This window comes from Trichechus manatus, unplaced genomic scaffold (genome assembly GCF_000243295.1).
Source record: "Trichechus manatus latirostris isolate Lorelei unplaced genomic scaffold, TriManLat1.0 scaffold00048, whole genome shotgun sequence".
NCBI lineage: Eukaryota > Metazoa > Chordata > Mammalia > Sirenia > Trichechidae > Trichechus > Trichechus manatus.
The window spans coordinates 14,009,160-14,022,499 of record NW_004443984.1 but is presented as its reverse complement, the minus strand read 5'-3'; the positions used below and the strand labels follow the sequence as shown (position 1 = coordinate 14,022,499).

General features: G+C 42.1%; 1 pseudogene; it reads right to left on the bottom strand.

Moving 5' to 3' along the window:
* Window positions 1-9,930, bottom strand: part of LOC105756315 (zinc finger protein 699-like) — a 30,058-nt pseudogene extending 20,128 nt beyond the window's left edge.
* Window positions 9,931-13,340: the final 3,410 nt, after the last annotated feature.

The following is a 13,340-nucleotide window of genomic DNA, read 5'->3' as shown; positions in this document are numbered from 1 at the left end:
CAGGTGGCTAGGTGGCATGGTTGGAGCCACCAGTCCTCAGGCCCCTGATGTGGGTAGGTGAAGACCCTGCTTAATGGGCAGAGCAGTGTCAAATGTCAAGAACCTGCCACTTCACAGCTGAACAGTTGAAGTTAGCATTCCGGTATATACCCTGTTGTAGTGCGGTAAAGAAGGCCTACACTGTTGAGATGGGCCCACACAAGTCTATGTGGGGGAAAGGCACTCAAAGTCCGTGGATCCCTTATGCCTGTGCCTAGGCAAAGGAGCCTTGTCTACCCTGGGTTCCTGGCTTAGGGGAGCTGGCAGTTTATTTTTTCCCCATTTGTTAATGTGTTCACTCTACAAGGCAGGGAGAATGGCACCAGGCCTGTGACGGAGCCTACTTCCAGCCCAGGGAACTCAGCAATTGCTGAAGCCAGTCTGGGACCCAGTGCAGAGCAGGGAGTGGGGAGTTAAACGGGAGTTTTTTCCCCAAGGGGGGTGTTTCTGATCCGCACACTAAGCCTTATGCAAGTACTCATCTTTTGTGGAGGACTGCTTCTCACTGGTTCTGGGTGGCCATGTAGAGTCTCCGGTGCTGGGCCTCACCCAGTGCAGAAAATGTGCCTCCCGAGCACGGCTACTTGCCTGCCTCACTGCTCACCCCCGAGCTGATCAGGCCTGAAGGGCTCAGGTTCTCTCCGGGTCAGGTCTGACAACTCCTCACTGCTTCCGAAGCATCTCTCCCTCCCCCTGCCACTCAGTCCGGTTCCTCAACTCTGCCTTTCATGTTCAGGGCTCCCAGATTGCCATATATAATTGAATCACTTGTTTTTTTGGGCCTTTGTTGTAAGAGGGTCAACTGGAAGTGTCTGATTACTCCGCCATCTCCGCCCCAACTCTGCTCCTTGTAAATCTATGTAGACATTTATACTTGATATCATATCATGGGTGAATTTCCAGAGAGAACATAATTTTTTGAGTTTAGTCAATTAATTCATGATTCCTTAATTTTTTATTGTGTGCAGATAAACTATGTTTTTTTTTTTAATTCTCATTTCATTTATACCCTTGTAAAATGTGATCAGTATTTTTCCTGTCATTTTGCAATTAACATTTCTTTCCTCCTGTTGAGATTTTTTTTCCCCCCTGGGTAGAGAGCTACACAGAAACTTGATTTCGTAAGATCTGGTTACTAAAATACAATATATGCCTTTCATTCTACATGGGATTGATGTCATAGAGACATAGGGAGGTATGCGGGCATTTCAAAGATTAAATGCCAACTCTAGGCAGTGATAACCCAGAGAAATAAATTGAGAAGCTGCAGTGAGGACAAATGGACTCTTTAAAGTAACTCGATCTGGATCAAGTGATTATTAATAAATAAAGAAAATAACAAGACTACTTCTATGTAGCAACCTAAGTGAATTACAATTCTAAATGTTATAAAGTATGTCAATGACTTTGGAGTTAGCAATGATTTCTCAAACAGGACAACTAAAACTGCACATTTTTAAGTTTCAAAATATATGCAGTTGCTGCTTGATTCTATGCTGTTTTTGGTAGGTGACGTTGAGTTGGTTCCGACTCATAGTGACCCTATGTACAAAAGAATGAAACATTGCCCAGTCATGCCCCATCCTCACAATCACTGCTGTGTTTAAACCCATCGTTGCAGCCACTATGTCAATACATCTCCTTGAGGGTCTTCCTCTTTTTTGGTGACCTTCTAACTTACCGTGACCCTAATACTCCGCAGCATATCTTCTGCTTTTCAAAACGGGTGACTGAGAGCTTGACATAAGGCCACGATGAACCTGTAAGTTTTTTTCTCTTTTCTTTGCCTTCTCCTTTTCGCATACCTTTGTTAATGACTTTGTTTCACCCTGTCCGGCCACCTGTGGCTTAAGACACCCTCCCCCCGACAGGAAGATTAGAGCCCAGATGTCAGATATGTCTATCTTTAGCCTGATAAGGAAATGTCTGGCAGGTATCTCTTTAGTATGATAGAGTCTCTTGTAATTACCTTGTAATGAATAACAACACTTTTAACCTTTGTAAAAATCATATATAAGCTCTAATGTAAAAATGCCTTTTGAGACTCCATAGAGACAGCCCGTATTGCTGTGGGAGCCCCAGTGGTGGACACCTCCTAAACTAAAACTTTCTCACTCTTTCTGACATGCAGTATGCTTCATTGGCTTGACTGCTCCAGGGCACGGACACTATTTGGGTAACATTACTAAGCATGATGTCCTTAGCCAGGGATTGACCATGAGTCTCGCTATCCTCTGTTTTAAGGAGCATTCTGGTTGTACTTCTTCCAAAACAGATTTCTTTGTTCTTCTGGTTGTTGTTAGGTGTCATCGTGTCAGTTTCAACTCACAGCAACCCTATGCACAATGGAATGAAACGCTGCCCCATCATGCACTGCCATCCTCAAAATTGTTGCCATCCTTGAGTCCATTGTTCCAGTCACTGTGTCAGTCCATCTTGTTGAGGGTCTTCTTCTTTTTTGCTGACCTTCTAACATCACCAAGCATGATGTCCTTCTCCAGGGATTGATTCCTCCTGATAACATGTCCAAAGTATGTGAGACAGCGTCTCCCTATCTTTGCTTCTAGGGAGCATTCTGGTTGTACTTCTTCCAAGACAGATTTGTTTGTTCTTTTGGCAGTCCATAGTATATTCAATATTCTTCACCAACACCACAATGCAAAGGCATCCATTCTTCTTTGGTCTTCCTTATTCATTGTCCAGCTTTCCCATACATACAAGGGGACTGAAAACACCATGGCTTGGGTCAGGCCTCAAGATGACATCTTTGCTTTTCAACACTTTAAATAGATGTTTTGCAGCAGATTTGACCAGTGCAATGAGTCTTTTGATTTCTTGACTGCTGCTTCCATGGGTGTTGACTGTGGATCCAAGTAAAATGACATCCTTGACAAGCTCAGTTTTTTCTCCATCTATCGTGATGTTACTTATCAGTCTAGTTGTGAGGATTTTTGTTTTCTTCATGTTGAGGTGTAATCCATACTGAAGGCTGTAGTCTTTGATTTTCATCATTAAGTGCTTCAAGTTCTCTTCACTTTCAGCAAGCAAGGTTGTGTCATCTGCACAACACAGGTTGTTAATGAGTCTTCCTCCATTCCTCATGCCCTGTTCTTCATATAGTCCAGCTTCTCAGATTATTTGCTCAGCATACAGACTGAAATAAATATAGTCAAAGGATACAATCCTGACGCACACCCTTCCTGACTTTAAACCATGCAGTATCCCCTTGTTCTATTCAAATGACTGCTTCTTGATCCATGTACAGATTTCTCATGGGCACAAATATGTGTTCCGGAATTCCCATTCTCCACAATGTTATCCATCATTTGTTATGATCCACACAGTGAATGCTTAGCATAGTCAATAAAAAAGAGGTAACCATCCTTCTGATATTCTCTGCTTTCAGCCAGGATCCATCTGACATCAGCAATGATATCCCTGGTTCCACGTCCTCTTCTAAATCCGGCTTGAATTTCTGGTAGTTCCCTGTCGATATACTGCTGCATCTGCTTTTGAATGAACTTCAGCAAAATTTTGCTTGCACATGGTATCAATGTTATTGTTTGATAATTTCCACATTCCGCTGGATCACCTTTCTTGGGACTAAGCATAAATATGGATCTCTTCTAGTCGGTTGGCCAGGTAGCTGTCTTCCAAATTTCTTGGCATAGACAAGTGAGCACTTCCAGCGCTGCATCTGTTTGTTGAAACATCTCAATTGGTATTCCATCAATTCCCGGAGCCCTGTCTTTCGCCAATGCCTTCAGTGCAGCTTGGACTTCTTCCTTCAGTACCATAGGTTCCTGATCATCTGTTACCTCCTGAAATGTTTGAATGTCGACCAATTCTTTTTTGTATAGTGACTGTGTATTCCTTCCATCTTCTTTGGATGCTTCCTGGGTCGTTTAATATTTTCCCCGCAGAACCCTTCCATATTGCAACTTGAGGCTTGAATTTTTTCTTCAGCTCTTTCAGCTCTAGAAATGCTGAGCATGTTCTTCTCTTTTGGTTTTCAATCTCCAGCTCTTTGCACATGTCATCATAATACTTTGTTTCCTCGAGCTGACCTTTGAAATCTTCTGTTTAGCTCTTCTACTTCATCATTTTTTCTTTTTACTATAGCTACTCGACATTCAAGAGCAAGTCTCAGAGTCTCTTCTGACATCCATTTAGGTCTTTTCTTTCTCTCCTGTCTTTTTAATAACCTCTTGCTTTCTTCATGTGTGATGTCCTTGATGTCATCTCACAACTCATCCGGTCTTCAGTCATTAGTGTTCAATGCATCAAATCTATTCTTGAGATGGTCTCTAAATTCAGGAGTAATATACTCAAGATAGTACGTATTTTGGCTCTTGTGGACTTGTTCTAATTTTCTTCAGTTTCAACTTGAACTTGCATATGAGTCCACAGTCAGCCCCTGGCCTTGTTCTAACTAATGATATTGAGCTTTTCCATTGTCTCTTTCCACAGATGTAGTCAATTTGATTCTTGTATATTCCATCTGGCGAGGTCCATTGTACAGTTGCCGTTTATGTCGCGAAAAAAGGTATTTGCAATGAAGAAGACATTGGTCTTGCAAAACTCAATCATACAATCTCTGGCATTGTTTCTATCACCAAGGCCATATTTTCCAACTACTGATCCTTCTTGTTTCCAACTTTCACATTCCAATCACCAGTAATTATTAGTACATCCAGATTGCATGTTCTATCAATTTCAGACTGCAGAAGTTGGTAAAAATCTTCAATTTCTTCATCTTTGGCCTTAGTGTGTAAATCTGAATAATAGTCGTATTAACTGGTCTTCCTTGTAGGCATATGGATATTATCCTATCACTGACAGCGTTGTACTTCAGGATAGATCTTGAAATGTTCTTTTTGACAATGAATGCAATGCCATTCCTCTTCAAGTTGTCATTCCCGGCATAGTAGAGCATATGATTGTCCAATTTGAAATGACCAATACCAGTCCATTTCAGCTCACTAATGCCTAGGATTTCGATCTTTATGCATTCCATTTCATTTCTGATGATTTCCAATTTTCCTAGATTAAAACTTCATACATTCCAGGTTCTGATTATTAATGGATGTTTGCAGCTGTTTCTTCTCATTTTGAGTCATGCCACATTAGCAAATGAAGGTCCCAAAGCTTGACTCCATCCGTCATTAAGATCCATTCTACTTTGAGGAGGCAGCTCTTCCCCAGTCATATTTTGAGTGCCTTCCAACCTGAGGGGCTCATCTTCTGGCACTATATCAGACAATGTTCCACTGCTCTTCATAAGGTTTTTACTGGCTAATTCTTTTCAGAAGTAGACCGCTGGGTCCTTCTTCTCAGTGTGTCTTAGTCTGGAAGCTCAGCTGAAACCTATCTGCCATGGGTGACCCTGCTGGTATCTGAATACCAGTGGTATAGCTTCTGGCATCACAGCAACACACAAGCCCCCACAGTATGACAAACTGACAGACGCATGGGGGGTTCTTCTGGTAGTCCATGGTATATTCAATATCCTTTGTCACCACCATAATTCAAAGGCATCAATTCTTTTTTGGTCTTCCTTATTCACTGTCCAGCTTTCCCATGCATATGGAGCGATTTAAAATAGCACGGCTTGGGTCACGCACACATTAGTCCTCAAGGTGACATCTTTGCTTTTTAACAATTTAAAGAGGTCTTCTGCAGCAGATTTGCACAATGCAATGCATCATTTGATTTCTTGATTGTGCTTCCATGGGCGTTCATTGTGGACCAAGTAAAATGAAATCCTTGACAATTTCAGCCTTTTCTCTGTTTACATGGTGTTGCTTATGGTTCATTTATGAGGATTTTTGTTTCATTTATGTCGAGGTGTAATCCCTACTGAAGTCTTTGATCTTCATCAGTAAGTACTTCAAGTCCTCTTCCCTTTCAGTGAGCAAGGTAGTGTCATTTGCATAACACAGGTTGTTAATGAGTCTTCCTCCAACACTGATGCCACGTTCTTCATCATATAGTCCAACTTCTTGGAGTATTTGTTCAGTATACAGATTGAATAAGTATGGTGAAAGGATACAACCCAGACACACATCTTTTCTGAATTTTAAATCACGTAGTACCACTTTTTGTGTTTGAATGACTACCCCTTGGTCTATGTACTGGTTCCGCATGAGCACAATTAAGTGTTCTGGAATTCTTATTCTTTGCAATGTTATACATAATTTGTTATGATCCACACAGTCAAATTTCTTTCAACAGTCAATAAAACACAGGTAAACAAATTTCTGGTATTCTCTGCTTTCAGCCAAGGTCCATCTGACATCAGCAATGATATCCCTTGTACCATGTTCTCTTCTGAATCTGGTAGAATTTCTAGTAGTTCCCTGTTGATGTACTGCTGCAATTGCTTTTGAATGATTTTCAGCAAAATTTTACTAGCATGTGATATTAATGACATTGTTTGATAATTTCCACATTCTGTTGATCACCTTTCTTTGAAATAGGCACAAATATGGATCTCTTCCAGTCAGTTGGCCAGGTAGCTGTCTTCCGAATTTCTTGGCACAGACAAGTGAGCACCGCCAGTGCTGCATCCATTTGTTGAAACATCTCAGTCGGTATTCTGTCAATTCCTGGAGCCTCGTTTTTTGCCAATGCCTTCAGTGCAGCTTAGACTTCTTCCTTCAGTACCATCAGTTATTGATCATTCGCCAATGCCTTCAATGCAGCTTAGACTTGTTCCTTCAGTACCATCGGTTCTTGATCAAATGCTACCTCCTGAAATGGTTGAATGTCAACCAATTCTTTTTGGTAGAGTGACTCTGTGTATTCTTTCCATGTTCTTTTGATGCTTCCTGTGTCATTCAATTTTTTGCCCATAGAATCCTTCAGTATTGCTACTCGAGGCTTGAATTTTTTCTTCAGTTCTTTCAGCTTGAGAAATGCCAAGTGTGTTCTTCTCTTTTGGTTTTCCAATGCCAGATCTTTGCACATTTCATTATAATACTTTATCTTCTCGAGCCGCCCTTTGAGATCTTCCATTCAGCTCTTTTACGTCATCATTTCTTCCTTTCACTTTAGCTACTCTACATTCAAGAGTAAGTTTCTTCTGACATCCATTTTGGTCTTTTTTTTCTGTCTTTTTAATGACCTTTTGCTTTCTTCATGTATGATGTCCTTGATGTCATCCCACAACTCGTTTGGTCTTCAGTCAATGAGTCAAATATATTCTTGAGATGGTCTCTAAATTCAGATGGGATATACTCAAGGTTGTTTTTCGGCTCTTGTGGACTTTTTTAAATTGCCGTCAGCTTTAACTTAAACTTGCATATGAACAACTGATGGCTGTTCCACAGTCCACCCCTGGCCTTGTTCTGACTGATGATGTTGAGTGTCTCCATTGTCTCTTTCCCACAGATGTAGTCAATTTGATTCCTGTGTATCCCATCTAACGAGGTCCACATGCATAGTCACCGTTTATGTTGTTGACTAAAGGTATTTCCAATGAATAAGTCGTTGGTCTTGCAAAATTCTATCCTGCGATGTCCTGTGTCATTTCTATCACCAAGGTCATATTTTGCAACTACTGATCCTTCTTTGCTTCTAACTTTTGTATTCCTATCACCAGTAATTATCAATGCATCCTGACTGCATACCTGATCAATTTCAGACTGCAGAAGTTGGTAAAAATCTTCAATTTCTTCTTCTTCGGCGTTAGTGGTTGGTGCGTAAATTTGAATAATAGTTGTATTAACTGGTCCTTCCTGTAGTCATATGAATATTATCCCATCACTGACAGCATTGTATTTCAGGATAGATGCTGAAATCTTCTTTTCGATGATTAATGCAATGCCATTCCTCTTCCATTTGTAATTCCTGGCATAGCAGACCTATGATTGTCTGATTCAAAGTGGCCAATACCAATCCATTTCAGCTCACTAATACCTAGCATGTTGATCTTTATGCATTCCGTTTCATTTCTGACGACCTCCTATTTTCCTGGATTCTTACTTCATACATTCCACGCTCCGATTATTAACGGATTTTTGCAGCTGTTTCATTTCGAGTCCTGCCACATTAGCAAATGAAGGTCTCGAAAGCTTGACTCCATCCATGTTATTAAGGTCAACTCTACTTTGAAGAGGCAGCTCTTCCCCAGTAGTACTGAGTGCCTTCCAACCTGAGGGGCTCATCTTCCAGCACTATATCAGACAATGTTTTGCTCCTATTCATAAGGTTTTCACTGGCCAATTCTTTCAGAAGTGGACCACCAAGTACTTCTTTCTGGTCTGTCTTCTTCCGGAAGCTCTGTTGAATCCTGTCCACCATGGGTGACCCTGCTGGTGTTTGAAATACCGGTGGCATAGCTTCCAGCATCACAGCAACATGCAAGCCACAGCAGTATGACAAAGTGACAGACGAATACTAGTCTACATTATTACATTTAAGTACAAACATTTTTTATTTATATTACAAATGCTATACATATTACTCATCAATTTAAGTTTTACTTCTTCATGTTCAAAGTTATGTCCTATAAATCAACACTTTCCAATAGTTGCACATTTCATATTTATACAAATAAGAGCACTTTCTAAAATAATTATTTTAAGGAATGAGGCACAATCAGCAACACTGTAGTGTGGCTGAGCAGGATGTGCTGAGGTATTCTGAATACTTCCATAACACACGACTCTCATTTTGCCCTCATTCCCAGTATCTGGTGCTTTAACAATGGAAACATGCTGGGTTTTTAGCAAGAAGTCTTCAACCTATTAAGTGTGGCTATTTGGTAGCAAAAATTATCGTTGACTCACTAGCATCCAATCCAGCACAGATTCTGTCTCAACCTATGCTTAGGATTCTGGAGAAGCACTGGGTGTGTGATCTCCATCAACTGTCTCCTATGTTAACCTTATTCAGCCATATCAGGTTGGCCATATTGTCTCTGGCACAATTGTAATGGAAATATCTGCCTTAGAGCCAAATAAATTCCTGGAAATGTGCCTCTTAATAAATATTTCCCCCCCTGAAGTGGGGATAAATATGGTCCTAAATGAACACACTAGTTCCTATTCATGTTTCTTAATTCTTCATCTGTTAAAGTCCTAACCCACTGCCATCCAGTGGATTCTGACTCATAAGACCCTACAGGGTTTCCAAAGCTGTAAATCTCTGTGGAAGCAGACTGCCACATCCTTCTCCTGCAGAGCCCCTGGTAGTTTTGAACCGCCAACCTTTTGGTTAGAAAAACCAAACCTGTTGCCATCCAGTCAATCCTGACTCACAGCAACCCTACAGAACTGGGTAGAACTGCCCTATAGTGTTACCAAGGATGTAAATCTTTACGGAAGCAGACTGCCACATCTTTCCAGGGGCTGATGGGTTCCAACCACCCACATTTCGGTTAGCAGCCAGCCCTTAACCACTGCGGCACCAGGGCTCCTTAACAATTAAGCTGGGTGGGGCGGCATGCCTCACAATAACCTTCCTTTTCTACTATCACCAATAACTTAACAAAAGTCGTTGCTTGCTGAGGCACAGAAAGGAAATGAAGCATGGTGCGGGGCAAACTGGAGAAGGCGCGAGCAGGCCATTCAGAGTCAGGCTAATGACCCTGGGTTTCGCTGAGGCTTGTGGCTTTGTATTTCTCAGACTCCCAGATGAAGCTGATACCGATGGTCTCCGCCCACGCTTGTGCGTGCCGATGATTTACACGATCTTACCTATTAACTCACGACAGACCTAAGGCTATCCCACCTTCCTGGCCGTCCCGACCACGCAAAAGCAGCCTGTTCGGCAGGCACGGGAGTACACAGCCGAAGCTGCCAGAGCAGGTGCTTCGCTGCACCGACGGCCAAGTTCAAGAGGCTCCAGGCAAATCCGACTAGTGGAGGTCCCGCGACTCTGGACCATTGAGGGAAGGGGGAGAGGCCACGATTGCCTAGGAGAGAGGAGCAACTTCCTTAGAACCGAACACGCCCTCCATGTCCGGCAGGCTGTACCTGGTACTAGGTCAGGCCGAACGCCCAAGGCGGTGAAAACGTACCTCACACAGTAGCAGGACGACTACAAACTACGACTCCAGGCCGCACACACGCAATTCCATTTCTGTGCTCTGAGGCACTGGGTGCGCGAAGGACGGGGTTACGTGAGCGGACGCAGAGGGCTCTGCCCAGTGGCCAGGATATTCAAGGATTTTTCCTTGTACTCGGGATCTGTCTGTTGTCTGGATATATCCTCCGTACAGAAAAGCCTTAAACCAAAAAACTTGATGCCGTTTAGTCAATCACGACACATAATGATCCTTTAGGACAGAGTAGAGCTACCCTATAGGGTTTCTAAGGCTGTAGTCTTAGGAAGAAGACTGCCACATCTTTCTCCCCCTGAGAAGCTGGTGGGTTCCAACCACAGACCTTTCAGTTACCAGCTGAGCGCTTAACAACTGCACCACCAGGGTTCCTTTGGTGTTTCTTAAATGAATGTATCAGCTTAAACACAGATTTCAGCAGTTTGTGATGAAGGCAGTTTAACGCCCCTTTACATATTCTTTTCTTAGGTTTTGTTGAATACTCTAGAACTATGTTGTCCAATACATTAATCATTAGCCATATGTGGCTATTTAAATTAAAATTCGTTAGTATTGTAATTTCAACTCTTCAGTTGCAATAGCCACATTTCAAGCACCCAAATAGCTACATGTGTTCACAGTGTAGAAACGTAACGTGTCTATCTTAATTACAGAAAGGAGCCCTGGTGGCTGCAGTTTAGTGCTTGACTGCTAACTGAAAGGTGGAAAGTTCCCACCAGCTAGATGCTCCATGGGAGAAAGATGCGGCAGTCTGCTTCTGAAAAGATTTACATCCTTGGAAACCCTATGGGGCAGATATACTCTGTCCTACAAGGTTGTTATGAGTCAGAATTGACTCGACATCAGTGGGGTTTATCATCACAGAGGAAAAACAGGCCTTCACTAGAAATCACATTGCTTCTATAAACTATCTGGTCACATTGGTACACTATAACCCAAGGAGTCAGGCATGCAAAAATAGGCATTTACCATAAATCATATTGTTAAACTGTCTGGTCAAACTGATACTGCATGTCCCAAAGCCTCAGGCATACAAAAACGCTCTTATCAGGATGAATATTACAAAGGCTCAGAGGTCATTAACCTCCCAGGCACTGGCCAAGGTTCAGTCCTGACAACAGGCCATTCATGAGAACGTGCAGAGTATAAGCAACCCAGGCCTACTAATTTTTTCCTGCAAAGCCCTCAAAGAGCAAGCAGCATGACAGGACAGAGGTAAGAGCAGCAAACAAAGTGGATATAGTGCTTGCCCATAGATAATTGTGGTCCAATGTGCAGGAGCCCTGCTGGCGCAGTGGTTAAGTGCTCAACTGCTAACCTAAAGGTCTGAGGTAAAAAGCCATCAGCTGTTCCGCAGTAGAAAGATGCTGCACTCTGCTTCCATAAAGATTACAGCTTTGGAAATGCTATTGGGCACGTCTACTCTGTCCTTTAGGGTTGCTGTGAGTTGGTATTGACTTGATAACAATGGGTTTGGTTTTGGTTTTAGTGTAGAAGACAATTTCAAATTAATTATGAAATCCCTGGACATTTGAGAGAGTATATTAAGGGGGGCTAACCTGAGGGACAGGTTAGACTGCTTGAAAGTCAAAGGTAGTTAAGATTCAAAGATTTGGTAGAATTTAGCTACATATATGGTTGGGCAAGATGGATGGTGTGGGAGTGGGTTAGACAGAGTATTTCAGGAGGGAAAACAGTGTGTAAATTCCTGAGTCAGCAGAGAAACCAGTATTGTCCATGACTTGATGAAATCGGTGGCTGAAGCAGAGAAAACAAAGGTGAGTGGTGGGTGCCACACTGGAGCGATGGTGGGAGTAGTGCATTTAGAGCCACGCTAATTATGTTTTTTCCCTACAGACATTGGGAAGCCACTGACAGGTTTTAAGCGATGTCTTGGGCATCTAGTGCTGCTGTAGCAGAAATACCACAAGTGGATGGCTTTAACAAAGAGAAATGTATTCTCTCACAGTCCAGTATGCTATAAGTCCAAACTCAGAGTGTCGGCTCCAGAGGAAGGCTTTCTCTCTCTTTCAGCTCTGGAGGAAAGTCCTTGTCATCAATCTTCCCTTGTTCTGGGAGCATCTTAGTGCAGGAACCTCAGGTCCAAACGATGCACTCTGCTCCCAGCGCTGCTTTCTTGATATGAGGACCCCTGCCTCTCTGCTCACTTCTCTCTTCTATATCTCAAAAGAAATTGACTTAAGACACTATCTAATCTTGTAGACCTCATCAATATAACTGCTGCTAATCCATCTTATTACATCATAGTGATAGGATTTACAACACATAGGGAAATCACATCAGATTACAAAATAGTAGACAATCATACGATAGTGGGAATCATAGCCAATTGCTGTCAATAAGGTGTAAGCCTTTAAAAAGTTGAATTGGCAAAAGTTGTGTGATAGATCTTTGTACAACCAAACACCTCCTGTGATTTGGTTCCTTGGTTTGGAGGTTTGGGGTCATGGTTTCAAGGGACATCCCAGTTAATTGGCCTAATAACGTGTTTAGTGCTTCTGTTCTACTTCCTAGTTTGTCATGTAGTACCTGGAGTCTGAAAAGCTTGCAAGCGGCCATCCACGGCACAATAATTGGTCTCTATTCACCTGGAGCAACAGAGGAAGGAGAGTTAGGAATAGGAGGAGGATATGGAATGTGTGGCCGATTGCCTTCATGAACAACTGCTTCCTTTGCCATGACACCAGAAGAACTGGATGGTGCCTGGCTACCATTACGGAACATTTTAATCAAAGATTCCATAGAAGAATCCTGATCAAAAGCAGGAAAACACAGAACAGAATTTCAAATTCTCATGGACTCTCTAGATTCTGGAGTCATGGAGGGTGGATGAACCCCTGAAACTATTGCTGAGATGATCTTTAAAACTTAAACCAAAAATACCCCCTGAAGTTAGCTTAAAACCATAGTTTAGTAAAAAAGGTCTACCTTGAGCATTATGCTCTAAGAACTATCTATGTGGGATCAAATTGACAACAGCAACTCAAAAGATTAGACAGGAACCTTAGGGGACTGTGAGTTTATGTTATTGAGGGAGGGACAACCCAGAAGAGGAAGTTCAGAATTGTTGCACAATTCAAAGAATGTAATCGATGTCACTAAATGATACATGTAGAAACTGTTGAATTGGTGTATGTTTTGCTGTGTATATTCCCAACAACAACAACAAAATAAAATTTAGAAAAAGAAAAAAAGAAGTTACATCACTGATAGC